The sequence below is a fragment of the Phyllostomus discolor genome, chromosome 3 (assembly GCF_004126475.2).
Source record: "Phyllostomus discolor isolate MPI-MPIP mPhyDis1 chromosome 3, mPhyDis1.pri.v3, whole genome shotgun sequence".
Taxonomy (NCBI): Eukaryota; Metazoa; Chordata; class Mammalia; order Chiroptera; family Phyllostomidae; genus Phyllostomus; species Phyllostomus discolor.
The window spans coordinates 211933685-211949482 of record NC_040905.2 but is presented as its reverse complement, the minus strand read 5'-3'; the positions used below and the strand labels follow the sequence as shown (position 1 = coordinate 211949482).

General features: G+C 51.8%; 1 protein-coding gene across 5 annotated transcripts in view; it reads left to right on the top strand.

The window, feature by feature from the left end:
* Positions 1 to 7772: 7772 nt before the first annotated feature.
* SETX (senataxin) overlaps positions 7773 to 15798 on the top strand; it is a 58601-nt gene continuing 50575 nt past the window's right edge. For all 5 annotated transcript variants that reach the window (XM_036022402.1, XM_036022403.1, XM_036022405.1 and 2 more), the window contains exons 1-2: positions 7773 to 7972; positions 8869 to 8967. The gene's annotated coding sequence lies outside the window, so the exon portion shown is untranslated. The remainder of the gene's footprint in view (positions 7973 to 8868; positions 8968 to 15798) is intronic.

Genomic DNA, 15798 nt, shown 5'->3' with positions numbered 1-15798 from the left:
CGCACCCAAGATGTCGGTGGTGTTTTATTTCTCTGGGCGGTGGGCTTGTGCGTTTACAGGTTAGAGCACGGCGTGCGTTGTGTTGCAAAGGCCAAAAACTCCAACTGAGACGTGAGGGGCCCCCGAGCTCACGACTGAACGTCCGGGGGGGAGGGCCCGCCCCCGCCCCGCCCCCGTCCCGCCCCCAGTCCCGTCCCCACCCCACCCCCAGTCCCCAGGACGTTCCTTCTCCGGACCCCACCTCCTCTCCGGGCCACACAGGGCCCCCTTCACACAACCCCCGTCTCTGCAGCCCCGATACCCACCCAGAGGAAGGAAAGGGTCTCTTCCTGTTATTCTGATTTAAGCTCCGTGTTTCGCTCCTCCTGCCCAGATCGAAGCTTGTGCCCAACTCTGACCTCTCACGGTAGCCAGGAAGACAGGGCTGGCTGCAGCCACACTGGGCGTGCGTCTGGAGCTGGGGTGTAGCCTGGCATCCCTCGAATGGCTGAGACGGTCCGTTCCCCGGGAGGAAATCGGGGTCCCGTGCAAACCGCAAATGTAGAGGACGACAGTGAGTCATCTGCATGTACCCATGCTGTGAACTTCACCCAGTAAACGTGTGCGCTTTGTAGAAGTTGGATTTGTGTCACGTTCTCCTCTGTCTCCCGTGTGCCCCCCCCCCCCGGGGGTGGGAAGGTGTCCAGCACACAAATGCAGGAACTCGGAAGGGAGGGCGGGAAGGGAACTGTGGGTGGGGGTTGGGACGGGCGTACCGCGAGGTGCATCCCCAGTCTGTGCTTCGAAGAGGACCGACAGGAGAGACGAGAAGCCGCGCTGGAGAGACCGATTGGTTCGCTCCGTGGGGAGGGGCATGGCACCATGGTGGGACGGACAGCCCCGGTCCCAGCCGGAGCAGGAAGGGCAGAGGGGGCACTGGGAGGAGGAGGAGGAGGAGGAAGCGGAGGCTCAGGAAGTGAACGAGGACAGAGAGAGAGAACGCCTGCCTCTCGAGAAACAAGACCAAGGACGAGCCCAAGTGTGTGCCAGCAGACTTGACGGTGCGCTGCTGGAGTTCCTGGCCCAGTTCTCGGTCGTTTTACACTGTTCTTTCCCATTGTGTTTTTTTAATTACCATCCACCCCTCCTCCCCATACCCTCTAACACATTCCACTCCCCTCCCCCTACTTTACACTTTTCAATAAGCATGTTTTTAGCTGTTTATTTTCACTTACGGACTTAATTACGCAACAAAGAGGCCCAGGACACTGTGGCAGAGCGGAGGTCTTCAAGTGTGCCGTCGCTCCCAGGGACCTGACCGCGCCTTCCCCCCTCCTTCCCCCTTCCCTCCCCCCCAGTCATGAGTCTCCTATAAAGGTCACCACGAGACATGCACCAGGGGAGCAGTGGGCAGTGGCAGCTCGTCCCGGGCCAACCCCTGAGCCAGTCTCCAGGGCCCCCTTCTCTCTGACCTCCAGGGAGCTCACAGAAGCCCTGTCTCGGCTCTTTCCTTTCCTGTAACAACGTTTCCAGAGAGCCCCAGCAGCCCCGCCTGGGCTCTCTCCTGTGGCTTCTTCCATCCTAAGCCCTTTCTTGTTCACTGTCCCTGACTTTGATAAACGTACTCTCCCCTGGCTGGCGTAGCTCAGTGGACTGAGCGCGGGCTGCGAACCAAAGCGTCGCAGGTTCGATTCCCAGTCAGGGCACATGCCTGGGTTGCAGGCCACGGCCCCCAGCAACCGCATGTTGATGTTTCTCTCTTTCTCCCTCCCTTCCCTCTCTACAAATAAATAAATAAAAATCTTTAAAGAAAAATAAATAAATGCACTCTCAAAGTAAAAATAAAAAGAAGAAGGAAGAGTCTCATCATCAGACCAGGGCCTGGATTCTGACCACAATGCTTTCAGTTCCGCAAGCGTCGACCGCACCGGATCAGCCACGTGTGGTCTGAGCTGAGGACGCAGCAGCGGACAGCGCGGGTTTGGCCGCAGACAGCCTGACACTTTCTGGACGCCGTTTCCAGCTCGTTTCCTGAAATCCACAGCACCGCCCCGGTCCCTCGAGCGCATCCGACAGCCATCGGCCCACTCCTGGCCTGCCCGAGTTGCCGGAGTCCATTGTTAACGACCCCTGTCTTCGGACACCCGCAGCAATGCACTCTCTCCCTTTGTGGTACTTCTCTGTTTGAGGCCCCGAATCTGCGGGAGCCCTCCCGTCACCTCCTCCCCGCACCCGGAGAGCTGAATGTTCCGCGACCCGCGTCTCCCTGCTCAGCTGGCTGGTTTCACTTCCCTGACTGTAACCCTCAAGTGGACACACCGCATCTCCGAAGACGCCGGCTTTGATCTCTCCTCCAGGCTTGCTGTTCTGTTTCCCACACCGGCTGCTTGGAACACCCAACCTCTCCACGCCCTTCTTCTGCCCTTTGCACGGGTCACCGAGAGAGTCGAAGCCAGTGGACACCGATACCCTGCTTCCTCCCCCAGCCAGACAAACCGGCCTCCGGGGATGCTCGCTCCGCCCGCTACACGCCAACCCCCTGCCCCTGAGCCCTGTGCCTGTCCCCCGAGGTCTTGGCGGAGACTTTGATCCCCTGGATTGACCGTCTCTCCTGTTCTAGCCCGTCCCCATCATGTAAACAAACTCTAGTGCTGACCACCCTTCAGTATGTCTAGTCATGCAGAATTAGCACTTTCTGCCCCACTCCTCCCAACTTCTAAACGTCCTTGTTCCTCGGGGCTGTTGGGGGCTCTTCACGCGCTCCCAGTGTTTGGAAATAACCGTGTCTGCCAATGGCTCCCTGACGTGTGGTTATTATGGGTCAGATTCTCCCCCGAACTCCAGGCTAAAAGCTCCACCTGCTACTTGCCGTCTCCACTGAGGGGTCCTACGTGTCAAGTTTAACATGTTACAGACAACATTTTAGTCGCCCACACAACTGAAAACCTGTCACCTGCCCCCAGGCTCTCTCTCGCCTCTGCCAGCGGTGGCACTTTCACTTTGCTGAGTCGGAAACCCCTAGGGTCACCCAGCTTTGCTGCTGTCCTCTCCCCTGGTCCTGCCACGTCCAGTCCGTTAGCAGCCCCCACCCATTCTGCCCCCACGCACCCGCCTGGACTCCCCTATCCCCTTCCAGGACCTCAGACGCCGGCCTCTCCGGACGCCACTGGTCTGGCTGCCGCCGTCCGCACCGGCCCTTCTCCAACCTGCACTCCCCGCAGCTGCGGAACCGCTCACGTTCCCAACCTGTTGAGACCCCCTGAAATGGTTTCCCGGTGCATCGTGGGGTGGCACTCACTCTGTGTCATAGTGTCCCCAAAGATTACAACCTTCCATCGCTCATCTTTCCAACCCTATCGGAGGCCCTTATTTCCCTCACACTACACAAAAATTTTCTTTCAGTCTATTTTGCATTGGTTTCGAGTGGACAGCATGGCGATCAGACCGTCATACACTTCACACCGTGCTCCCTGATGTCCCTGTGCCCACCTGGCCCCGTACGTAGTCATCAAATGTCACCAACTGTGCTTCCTATTCTTTTCTTACTTCCCTGGGTCTGTTCTGTAACTGCCGAGCTGTGCTTCTCAGTCCCTTCACCCTTTTCGCCCAGTCCCGCCAACCCCCACCCCCAGCAACCACCAGCTCCCACTCTGTGTCTGTGTCTGTTTCAGTACCTCCCTCCCAAAATGGGGAAAAAACCCATCAGTACAGTCCACCATGGTAATGAAGAATAAAAATGATTTGCATTTGATGAATTTCAAATCCATCCAATCAAAATAGAGGGCAGCTTTCTCCACCTCAAAGGGATCTACAACAACCTCAGCAAACGTTATTTCAAAAAGTGAAACGTTGAAATTGTTCCCTTTGAGACCAGAGAAAGCATGCCTGCTCTGAACACTTCCGCCGCGAACCAGCCAGCCCAGTCGAGCAAGAGAAGGAAGTGAAACCCACGTGGACTAAAATGAAGCTCTAAAACTGCCCTTTCCCCTCAGATGATTTGATTGTGAATGTAGGAAATTTAAAAAAAAAAACTTACAGAGAAGGTGTTAAATATGTCCGTTGAGTTGCTAGAGGCAAGATCAATATATAAAAATCAATTCCATGTCTATCTCGGTGGCAAACAGGAAATTTGAAATTTTAACTAAATCTTTATTCAATTTCTATGCCAATATAATGAATTGCCACTAATTTAGTGGCCTACAAACCACACAAAATTATTATCTGGCAGTCCTGTAGGTCGGGAGTCCTGTCAAGTCCTTTTTTAAAAACAATGGCCAAAGGACTCGTGCAGACAATTCCTAAAGAAGACATACCAATTCCCAATAGGCACGCGACCGGATGTTCTACAGCGTTAGCTATCAAGGACAACAGAGAGCTCCAATTTAACCCACTGGGATGACCGAAATTTAAAAGATTCTCAATGGGAATGGTTGACAAGGTAGTGCAGCAAACACAAGTCTTGTATGTTGCTTATAGAAATATAAGATGGCAAAAATCCCCCTTGGAAAATGGATCATAAATCCTCTTAATTGATTGTTAAATCCACCCCTACTGGAATCCAGAAATTCCACCCCTGGACTTCTACCCAAGTTCAATGAAAACATACATCCATTAAAAGACTTGTACAGTCATGTTCAGAACAGCTTTCTTCATGATGGCAGAAAACCTGAAACCACCCAAAATCTACCCGATGAGTGAGAAACACAAACTGCAGTATGCCGATTGTAGTGACCTCTTCCTCTGCGATAAAAATGCGTTGCTGCCCTGGCTGGCGTAGCTCAGTGGATTGAGCTCAGGCTGCAAACCAAAGCATCGCAGGTTCGATTCCCGGTCAGGGCACATGCCTGGGTTGCAGGCCATGACCCCTAGCAACCGCACATTGATGTCTCTCTCTCTCTCTCTCTTTCTCCCTCCCTTCCCTCTCTAAAAAAATAAATAAATAAAATCTTTAAAAAAATGCGTTGCTGACACAGGCAACATCTGTGAACCTCATGCATTTCACACTGAACAAAAGAAGACAGAGTACACGGTGTATAATTCCGTTGATCGAAAGTTCTGTACCAGTTCCATGAACCTGTGGTGACAAGTCAGACCAGCAGTCCTGTCAGGCGAGTGTGGAGAAGATGGTTTACTGCAAGGTGGCCTCAGGGCGCGTTCTGGGGTGAAGAAAAGGTTTCATCATCTCGACTGAAGATGATTGCACAACATTATGAAGTTGTTAAAACCCCTCAAAGTATACACTTAAAATCTGGATATTTTATGGTATGTACTTGAGATAAATATATAATGTTGACAAAAATCAATGGAATACGAAGCGAAAGTGAGGGTGAATGATGATGTCATCAAGAGGAAGCACAACAAAAAATTCAATAATTCATTAGAAGAGATCCGTTTCAAAGAGAGATAATGAGTAATAGGCTTTTGGATTGTCAATAATCCAAATCATGATGAGGAGGGATAGAGCTGGAAAAAGTACTAACATTTCAACATAAAATACCAGTGTATAAAACTCACAACATGGGTCTGCAAAGGGCAACATCAGCTAATAAGGTGTCATCAGTTCTGACTGTTTGGGCTCAGTGACAACACCAGAAGTGTCATGTGCTCTAAAATGTTACAGCTCGTATGTAAAAATGTACATGACATGAGCAAACCAAATCATCAATTTGAAAGAAACATTTATAAATCCTTAATAAAATGTCATCAACCTTGCTGGAGAAAAGCCTGCATTATCTTTGTGTGGAAAGCGATCTTCAACCTTATTGTCGAGGTAAAGTTTATGAAGCCAAAATATGTAACTTTTCTAGAATTGTGTTTGTAATTTATATTTTTTCTAGATTATTTTATATTTGCAGATTTTTTCCCTTTAAAATTGTAATTCGTGCCATTCATCCCAAAGGAATATTAACTTCATTCCCAACACGACAGTCGTAACTCTTACTGCAGTGTTTTAAAGAACACCCTCACGCTGTTGAAGCTTTGGGCTCTACAGCTCCCGGCTGTACCTCGGAGCAACCTTAGGACATACTGTTCAGAATAAAAAGCAATTTGCACAAAAATGCATTTGGTATAATTTGATAAGGTTAAAGAGCATGCAAAACTTAATATATTGCTTACGGGTTAAAAATAAATAACGGTAAAAGTATAAGGACCACGGAGGGCTCAGAGGCAAGATCCAATGACGACTTCAGAGGGACCTCAGCGCTTTTCAGCCTTCATGGGCACGCTCCTCCTTAAACATATCGCGAAACGTCGTTTATGACCATGTTGCTATAAACACAAATATGTGGTCGACTATTAAAACATTTCCAAACTAAAATTTTGCTTTTTTCTGATGTTTGTGTCCCCAGCCCCAGCTACAGTGTCTGGCGGAGCTCTTCCACGCGCATGGTGTCCGGGATGAGATTGTCTCCCACCCCGTGGCGAGGGGCGTGGTATTTTAGAATGTTCTTCCCCATCTAGTGTACACATTTTAAAATGTATCCTTATTGTCTTTATGCATTACCATCTGTCCCCCTTGCACCCCTCCTCCCCCCCATGCCCACTTTAATAGCGTATGTAGTGAATTCTGCCAAGATGGACACATTGAAACAGTTATCTCGGAGACATAGGCGTCCGGGCGACCTTGGCCACCTTCTCTCTTTCTTGCAAAGTGTATTTCCGACGGGCATCCAGGTCTGCACGTTCCAAAGCATCACCTAGAAATGTTACTTAAAAAAGAATGCATGTGCGACCGACAGTGCGGCACGGTCCGGGGCGGTTCCGTAGCGTCCTCGCTTGCACGCGTCAACTGAAGGCGGCCACGCTGTGTCACGGCAGAAAACCCGAGAAGCCGGGAGAAGAGCCGGCTCCGGTCACGCGCTCCAGCTTCCACGGCCACGTGGGCGGCTCATTTCCATAACGGCCACATCCGGGGTCTCGGGGGCCACGCCCCCTCGCTGGAACCTTCGGTCCCCGGCGCCCTCGGCGTTCTGCGCTCGCCGCCCCTTCATTCTCCCGCGAAGGCTGTGCGCGGCGGGACCCTCGCAGACCGGCCGGCTCGCGGGGTCGGGCCTCGCTCGGCCTCCTGCTCCTCCTCCCTGGACGGCGGTGGTCGGCGTTGGCAGCCGCTTGGTTTTTCCGCCTTTTCTGTCCGTTGGAGTAAAAGCTGGTGGTGGCGGCGCATCCTCCAAGTACGTGTTGCAAGAGGGGGGTCGGCTCCCCGGCGGTGGTCTCCCCGGGACGGTCTGTATGGTCCCTCTCTATGGGACTGGGTGCCCCCGTCGTCTTCCCGGCTTGCAGAGTGCGTGCGTGTGTGTGTGCGTGTGCGTGCGTGCGTGCGTGTGCTCCCGAGCGTCAGTACTTCACGTGTCCCTTCTCTGGAGTGCGAGTCTGTCTGTCCCTCCATCCCATGTTCGTTACATCGTTACATGTGTGGGGGGTCTTTAAAGGGAAAGCTAAAAAGGAAAAAAAGTTCCTTCGCAGTCCGTAACACCCCCCTCCTGCGACGGCCGGGGCGCGGGACACGCTCAAGGACGGCGACGGAGGCACGAAGGTAGGTGCCGGAGTCAGCCCGAGGGCGGGAGGCCGGGCGCCTGCCCTACGGGGGCGGGGGGGGCGGGGCGGGGCGGGGGCGGGAGGCGGTGGGGGAGGTGCCTGACCCGGCCGCTTTCGCGCCGAGGCCGCAGACTCCGCCCCCCACCGCGCGGACCCTCCTGATTGGCGGGCCCCCCTGATTGGCGGGCCCTGTGTCCCGGAAGTGACGGCGGCGCCCGGGGCGCGGCCCCCTCGCGGAGCCGCGGCGCCGCTCTTCCCACGGCCCGCCCCTCCGCGCACCAAAACAAACTGGAGGCCGGGGCGGGGCCTGCGGGCGGCCGACGGCGCGCGGGGGCAGGTTCTTGGGTCGCGGCGCCCGTGGGTTGGGCGGCGGGGTGCGGACTGGCGCTTCCGCCCTCGGTGGAGTAGGGAGCAGAGTCATGGAGCCCGGCTAGCAGGCGACGCGAGGCCCGGCTGGGTGAGGAGAGCGGCGGGCTGGAGGTTGCACACATGAGAGGGCGCGCGGCTGGTGCGCGCGGGGCCGCTGGAGTAACCGCCGCGGCGCGAGAGCTCAGGGCGGGCCGGGGTGGGGGTGGGGCGGCGGGAGCTCGGCTTCTGTTCGGAGGGTCCCGGCGCTGCAGAAGGGAGCACCCCGGCAGTGCCTGATGGGTCGTCATCTGGTGCCTCCTGAGTACCGGGATTCCAGGCGCTGGGACCCCACTTTTCCGCGTTGTCCACAGTGCGGTATCCTGTGAGCTGTTTTTGGTTTGGGCGTCGTGTGGCGTCTGTGGGGGTCGTTGGGCAGGTCTCGCTCCAGAAAGTGTTGGTCCTCTCAACGCCCCTGCCTTTCCCCTGCTCCAAGTCTCTCCCTTTGGAGAGAGGGCCTCCCCCAAATGGCCACCTGAGCCCTCCCTGCTCCTCCTGAAGGTGATGGATCGCTGACAGCCGGTCAGAGGGGCTTTGCCGCCCCCACCCCCGCCTTCGCGGCCCGGAGGGGACCAGGCACGAGGCTGGGCGGGAAAAGAACCCTGCGGTTAGGAGGGAGAGTTTCACGTGGACAGTGACAGGGATGAGTTAGTGCGGATCCTGGGGCTGATCACACCTGCGTGTGCCCGCCCATTGGGGGCCTTTCTGACCGTGCGGGGCCTGACCCAGGGGAACCAGAGCCCCCTCCAGGTTGGCATCCAGTTGCACCGTCATCATCTGTGCACCCGCAGGCGAGTTATCCGAGCTCCTGAGCCTGGGCTTTGTCGTCAAATGGTAACATCTGGCTCTGCGTAACAGCACTGATGTGGAACTCAGGGGAGAGTGGAGTAAACACTGCTTTACCCATTTGTTTGGTGGTTTGTTTTTTTTGTCTTGTTTTGGTTTCAGAAATAGTCTTTTGGGGCCAGAGTCTGGGTACATACGAAGGCAAATTCTCACCCTCTCACAGGCACACCCAGGAATCGCCACTGAGAGGATCGAGTCTCTGTAAGTTGTTAAGACATTTTTTTTTATCATGTAGTATGTGCCAAGCAGGAGTGAAAGAAATTATGCAGAGTAGATCCTTGCCTACAGATTCAGAATTTCTGAGAATGGCTCTTCCCAACGTGGAAGAGCAGCCATAGAAACATCCAGAGTCCTAGGATAATGCAGGAGGTCACCGGAGATGGACTGGAAGGGGAGGGTGGGTCAGACAGGCCCCAGACAGGGTGGCACTCGGGGGCGGGTTGGCTGTTGTGGGTAGTTCTCAAATCTGGCTTTTGATCAGAATCACTGGTGGAGTTCTTTTTAAAAATTGAGCCTGAATTTTATCAGTAGTATCTGATTTTTTAAAAATATATTTTATTGATTATGCTATTACAGTTGTCCCATTACCCCCCTTCATTCCCCTCCACCCTGCACACCCTCTCCCACCCACCTTCCCCCACTTTAGTTCATGTCCATGTGTCGTAAATTCTTCAGCTTCTACATTTCCCATACTATTCTTGCTTTTCCCTTATTTTCTACCTACTATCTATGCTACTTATTGTCTGTACCTTTTCCCCCTCTCCCACTCCCCTGTTGCTAACCCTCCATGTGATCTCCATTTCTGTGGTTTTGTTCCTGTTCTCGTTGTTTGCTTAGTTTGCTTTTGTTTTTGTTTCAGGTTTGATTGTTCATAATTGTGAGTTGGTTGTCATTTTACTATACATATTTTTTATCTTTTCTTAGATAAGTCCCTTTACCATTTCATAAAATAAGGGCTTGGTGATGATGAACTCCTTGAACTTGAACCTTATCTGGGAAGCACTTTATCTGCCCTTCCATTCTAAGTGAAAGCTTTGCTAGATAGAAGTCTTGGATGTAGGTCCTTGCCTTTCATGACTTGGAATACTTCTTTCCAGCCCCTTTTTGCCTGCAGGGTTTCTTTTGAGAAATCAGCTGACAGTCTGATGGAACTCCTTTGTAGGTCACTGTCTCCTTTTCTCTTGATGCTTTTAAGATTCTTTCCTTATCTTTAATCTCGGGTAATGTATGACGTGCCTTGGTGTGTTCCTCCTTGGGTCCAACTTCTTTGGGACTCTCTGAGCTTCCTGGACTTCCTGGAAGTCTATTTCCTTTCCTGGATTGGGGAAGTTCTCCTTCATTATTTGTTCAGATAACTTTTCCACTTGTTGCTCTTCCTGTTCCCCTTCTGGTACCCCTATAATTCGGATGTTGGAATGTTTAAAGATGTCCTGGAGGTTCCTAAGTTTCTCCTCATTTTTTGAATTCTTGTTGCTTCATTCTTTTCTGTTTAGTTGTTTCTTTCTCCCTTCTGGTCTACTCCATTGATTTGAGTCCCAGTTTCCTTCCTATCACTATTGGTTCCCTGTATGTTTTCCTTTATTTCACTTAGCGTAGCCTTCATTTATTCATCTAATTTGCAATCAAATTCAACCAAGTCTATGAGCACCCTGATCACCAGTGCTTTAAACTGTGCATCTGATAGGTTGACTATCTCTTGGTTGCTTAGTTGTATTTGCTGTGGAGCTTTGACCTGTTCTTCCACTTGGGCCTTTTGTTTCTTGTCTTCTCATGCATGTTACGTATGAAGGGCAGAACCTTTGATGTTTACCAGGGCAGTGCAACCCAGTTGCTGGGTTGTGATGCTGTACGTGGGGGAGGGTCTAAGAGGGAACAATGGTGCTTGCTCCACTCTCTGTCGGACTTCAGTCCCTTCTGCTGCTTCCCCCAAGCAAACTGGGCCCTTCTGGTGCCGATTCCCGTGTGTGTGGGCTTGTGTACATTCTAGGACCCTTTGGGTCTCTCCAAAGAACTCTCCTGTGAGGCTGGGAGTCTCCCTGCGCCTCAGCCCCCACAGGTGTTTTCAATCGGTGCTTTTAGGCTTTATTTCCCGGCGCTGGCACCCTGGGTTGTGCTTAGTGCCTCGCTTCACGATCGCTGCCTGGCTGGGTCTACTGGTTGCCACCCCACGCCCGGTCTGCCAGCCACCGCCTGCGGGCCCAGAGTCTGCCCGCTGCGGTCTCGCACGCCCTGGATGCCTTGCAGGCCCGGGATGCCTAGCGCGCCCGGTGCCACAGCTCTTTGTGCTGGGCACCCCCTCTCCGCCCCGCTGCGCGACTCTGCCCCTCCTACCGGTCTGGATGAAGGTGTCCATTTTAACTCCTTGGTTGTCCGACTTCCATACAGTTCAGTTTTCTGTCCGTTCTGGTGGTTATTCTGTTTCTAAATTGTTGTTGTCCCTATCTTGGTTGTGTGAGGAGGCACAGTGTGTCTGTCTATGCCTCCACCTTGGCCGGAAGTCCCCCCCTTTTTTTTAAGTTTCTGTGGTGAGTTTGGTGTGCCCTCAGGGGTGAGAACCAGGCAGAGGTGGGAAGGGCGGGTGCTCAAGGCAGATGGGTGAGCGTCCATAAAGGCAGGAAACCCCAACGCCGGGAAGCATTTCCGGGAGAGCGAGCGTGTGCAGGGGATGCTGAAGCCAGATCAAGGAGGGCCTTGTGCGGTGAGCTCAGAGATGTGCATCTTACCCCGAGACTGTTGAGGAGTCGTTTGTGCTTTCAAAATCCAGGTTTTTCCTTTGCCGTTCGGCAGCATTTTGGAAGAAGAATTGGTGGTGAATCCAAACAAGAGGCAGAAGAATCCTGTGCAGGCTTCGTCTGTGATCCAGGCAGTGAGAACGTACGGTATTAAACTGAGGCGGAGGCAGCTCACCGAGAGTGAAGTACGACGTAACCAAGGATGTAGACTCAGAGGGTCGCAGAGAGACGGGGGCTGGGGGGACGGAGAGGATGGGGTGATTAGCGGGATACTGATTTGGAAACTAAAGGGGTAGTAATGATGGCAGGAGTACAGAAAAAAGCAGATGTGCGGGCAGGGCTGTTTTCCCTGGTTCTGTTTGCTCCGAGGTGCCGCAAGGTGAACAGAGACTCACCATGCCGCCGGACGGTGAGCCCATCTTTGCGGGCTTCTCGGCTGGGTTGTCGCTTATTGAGTAGCTGAAATGTAGCTGAGATTGCATTAAGAGTTCTGCATATCTTCTGTTTTGGGGAAGCCTCAAAACAGCAGTTGAAGCAGTGGCTGGGATTCGGTCACCCAGAAAGGGCATGAAATGAGAGGTTAGAGCCCTGAGGACCGGACCGCCTTTGGGCTCCAGGAGTTGACAGAGGCGGCAAGGGAGAGGCGACAGTGAAGGAGCTGTGAGCAGAAGGACGGAAAGGACAGCAACGTGTTGTCTCAGCCAAGGAATGCATGGCCAGCATTTTCTTTTCTTTTCCTTCTTTCTCTTCTTTTGCACGTTTTAAATTGAATCTGCCCGCTGGATTTGGGGATGCAGAGATTATGAAGGACTTGTGCGGAAGCATTCAGTGAATGTCAGGGTAGGAACCGGAGTGCAGAGGGCTTTGCTGAGCAAATGAATCTGGATTTTTTTCCCCAAGTTGTTTAGCTGGGAAGGATAGAAAAAACAGTTTATTGTTATTTGAATTCTCTGGCCAGCTAATACTGAAAAATGACATCTCCATGGCAAGGCTCTGGGAAGTTCTGGCTCTGCCTCTGGTGGAGCGTCCTCTGGTGTTGACGCACCCACTGCCTTGTATAAGACAGATGTCAGTAAAGTGGACTCTGTTTGATCCTTGGGGGCTGGTCTTAGTTCTGTTCTGCAGCTTGAGGATTCCCTGGACACCCCATCTGTGGTTCAGTAATGGTGCACACGGTTAGAAAGCCGATGAAAGTAACAAAACTGGCCTCCAGAAGAACCGAGTTGGGCAAAAACTTAACAGGATTCGTGGGCACCTACCAGTAGTTTTCCCTTGAAAGGAAAATTACAATATATACCCTGTTCAGAATTTGCTGCTCAGTTAGCAGGCCAGTGACAATTTTAGATTTGGGGATGTAACCATACACATGTGGCTGTCTGTAAGGACTCCCAGAAACGTGCTTCTGTCGTTGGTGTGCCCTGTAGCCAGTCCCCGCCGGACGTCGTAGGTTCCATGGTGTTTACCTGTTACATGGCAGTGACTTCCATTTGGTTGAGAAAATTTAGTTTTGCTTTTAGTGTGGGAGCAGCCCAGCTCTCTGAGTGAGTGAAATAAAAAGCAGGTTCCGTCATTTTCTTTTTTCCTTTTTATTTATTTTATCTTCACCTGAGTACATTTTTTCATTGCTTTTAGAGAGAAACATTGTTTGCTTGCATTTTGCACTCGCCTGGACTGGCCAGACTGGGGATCGCACGTGCCCTGACCAGGAATTGAACCTGCAACCTTTCAGTTACGGGATGATGCGCCAACCAACTGAGCCACACTGGCCAGGGCCGTGGTTTTCTTAATGGAAGGTTTCTTTTACTAGCTGCTCTGTTAATAGGTTATATATATTTAAAGTTATTATTTTACTTTGGTCCTGTTGTTTTTTTTCAGTTGACTACAATCATTTATCTGCCAAGTCATGCTCAAAATAATTGATGTTTGAGAAATCTCCAAGAGGTTTCACTTTCTATTGCATGTGAGTTCACTCCCACGTTGAATTAGATCACTGGAAACAAGTAGCTTCTGCAGACTTAACTTCCTGGTGATGTGTAGTGGCCTTTTAGGAAAATGCAACTCTTCTTTGAATGCAGTAATTTTACATTCTGCAAAAACTAATGCTATTCATTGTGCTACTCGGCAGTCCCTAGTTTGCAGGCATTAATAACATGTGGTTTAGTCAGCGCTGGTGTCAGGCAGGGTGGGGCGCTGCCGCCGAGCTGACACACTTCTGTTTTCCTCGCGAGGACTGGGTATGGGTATGCTCGTCGTCTTTTTGCCCTGCTTTTCGGGAAGCGCTCCTAATTTAGGACTTAGTGAAATTACATTTTTCTAAATAGTTTGGACTCCTCGCTCTTTTTAAATCTCCTTTTTACTTGTCCTGTTCTATATGTAGTACTTTAATGTTGAAAGCTGTGCTAAATTATTTTTAGGAGCATGAAGAAAGTACACAGTTAATATTTAATACATTTAAAAAATGAATTCATAAGACAAGTACATGTATTTGATTATACTTATGCATTTACGTGTAAGTCTTTAATCATGGGTGTAAGAAGAAAGTAAGGATCTTTAAGAAAATGAGTTTATTTTAGAGAACTGGCACTGTGCCCGAGAAGCCTCAGCAGTAAAATGCGGTTCCTGTCGAGACGTCCTTAGCGGAGAGGCCGCGCTCCGCACCTCACGGCTGCGCACACTCAGAACCCTCACACTGCCGCGTGGAGGTTCCCAGATGCTCAGCTCACGTTTCTTCACCCTTTTTGCCCCTTCTTTCTCCCTGAAAGGAAGCATTTCAGACATTTCTGTCCCGTGGATTTCCCCTGCATTTTAGTGCTGGTAATGTGTTACAGATCTCTGTGTGCGTGTCTGTGCTTGACCCGGACAGCGGGACGGACAGGTCTCACCTCCGTGGGGGGGGGGGGGGGGGGGCGTCACCCCGACGGGAGAGTGTCAGTTAGGGCCGTCTGGTTTCTGAGGTGAACTTGGTTAAGTTTACAGTTGGGTTTGATGCTTTTTTTTCCTGTTGGGCTGATATTTTACATTCACTACATACAGAAGGTCAAGTTTCTCAAGATGAGGTTTGTTGGATAACTGCCAAGCCCAGTTCCCAGTCAGCTAGCAGCTCCACGGGAAAGAACACTGCTGTGCTCCCCTTTGGGTGCACATTTCTCCTCTTTCCAGACCGGCTGACAGCCCTTTGCGTGGCACTTCGGGCTTGTCTGGGGTTTTCTCGTGTGCAGAGGGTGCCATGGGTTTTGGAGAGGCTCAGTCCGGAGGTGGCGTGGCGTCCCGACCACATTGTGTCGGGGTTGCAAACGGGACTTCCGCAGATGGCGTTAACCTCCATCAGCTGGGTGAGGTGGCGGTTGCCGGGTGTCTCCGCTGTGAAACGACTGGTGTTCCTCTCCGGGCTCCCCTCTGTGGAGGTGATTCACCGAGTCCGGCCCACATCCGAGACGGGGTGGGATTAAGGGCTGCCTCCCGGAATGGCGAGGCGGGTATCAGTATATTACTTGGAGTTCTTCTAAAAGGAAGATGTGCCCCTTCTCCCACATTCGTTTCTTCGGTCGGTCGTGTGTTTACACTGGTGTGGATTCATGTATATTTATAATGGGGGCCGTAACTCAGTTACTACGTTGGTTTTGTTCCAAACGTTTGAGCTCCGGCCGTCTCGAGCTTGTTCAGGTTGGCTCCTGTGTCCCTGTGACAGGCTGTCCTTTCGCACTCGGAGCCCTTCCCGGCGCTTGGGGACGCTCCGGCTCAGCTTGTGTTTGCACTGACCCAGCCCGTCTCCTCTTCTCCTCCCTCTCTCCTTGACTTCTTTATTTTAATGAGCACAGTTGCTTTTTGTGTAGCCACAGTACCCTGTTACCGACAGTGTCCATCCTGTTTGCTTTAATGTGCATTTAGTTAGGGATAAAAATACAGGTCCTAGCTTATTTTTATGACGTCATTTGGGGATCTCTCTGGATTTTGGCTTCCATCCTATTTGATGATCTTCAGTTTCGTGCCATCTGCAGTTCTGATAAACCTGCCTCAGAGATCTTCACCCACATCTTTGACACATTTGCTTTTGGGGATTTTCTGGTACAGTCTTGCTACTTTGCCCTCCTTGAGAATGCTAATATTTGGGAAAGGATTTAATCTTACTTAACCTTTCCGCTTGAGTTTGGGTGGTAGAGGCTCCGATGGCATAAAAACAAAGAGTCGGAGACAGCCAAAACACAGGCGTCAAGCTTAGTAGCGGCAGGCTAGCGTCGGAGCGCTACAGTGCAAGGCGGGCAGTGAGCGCGTTCCCTGGGGCAGGTCCCCGTGTGAACGC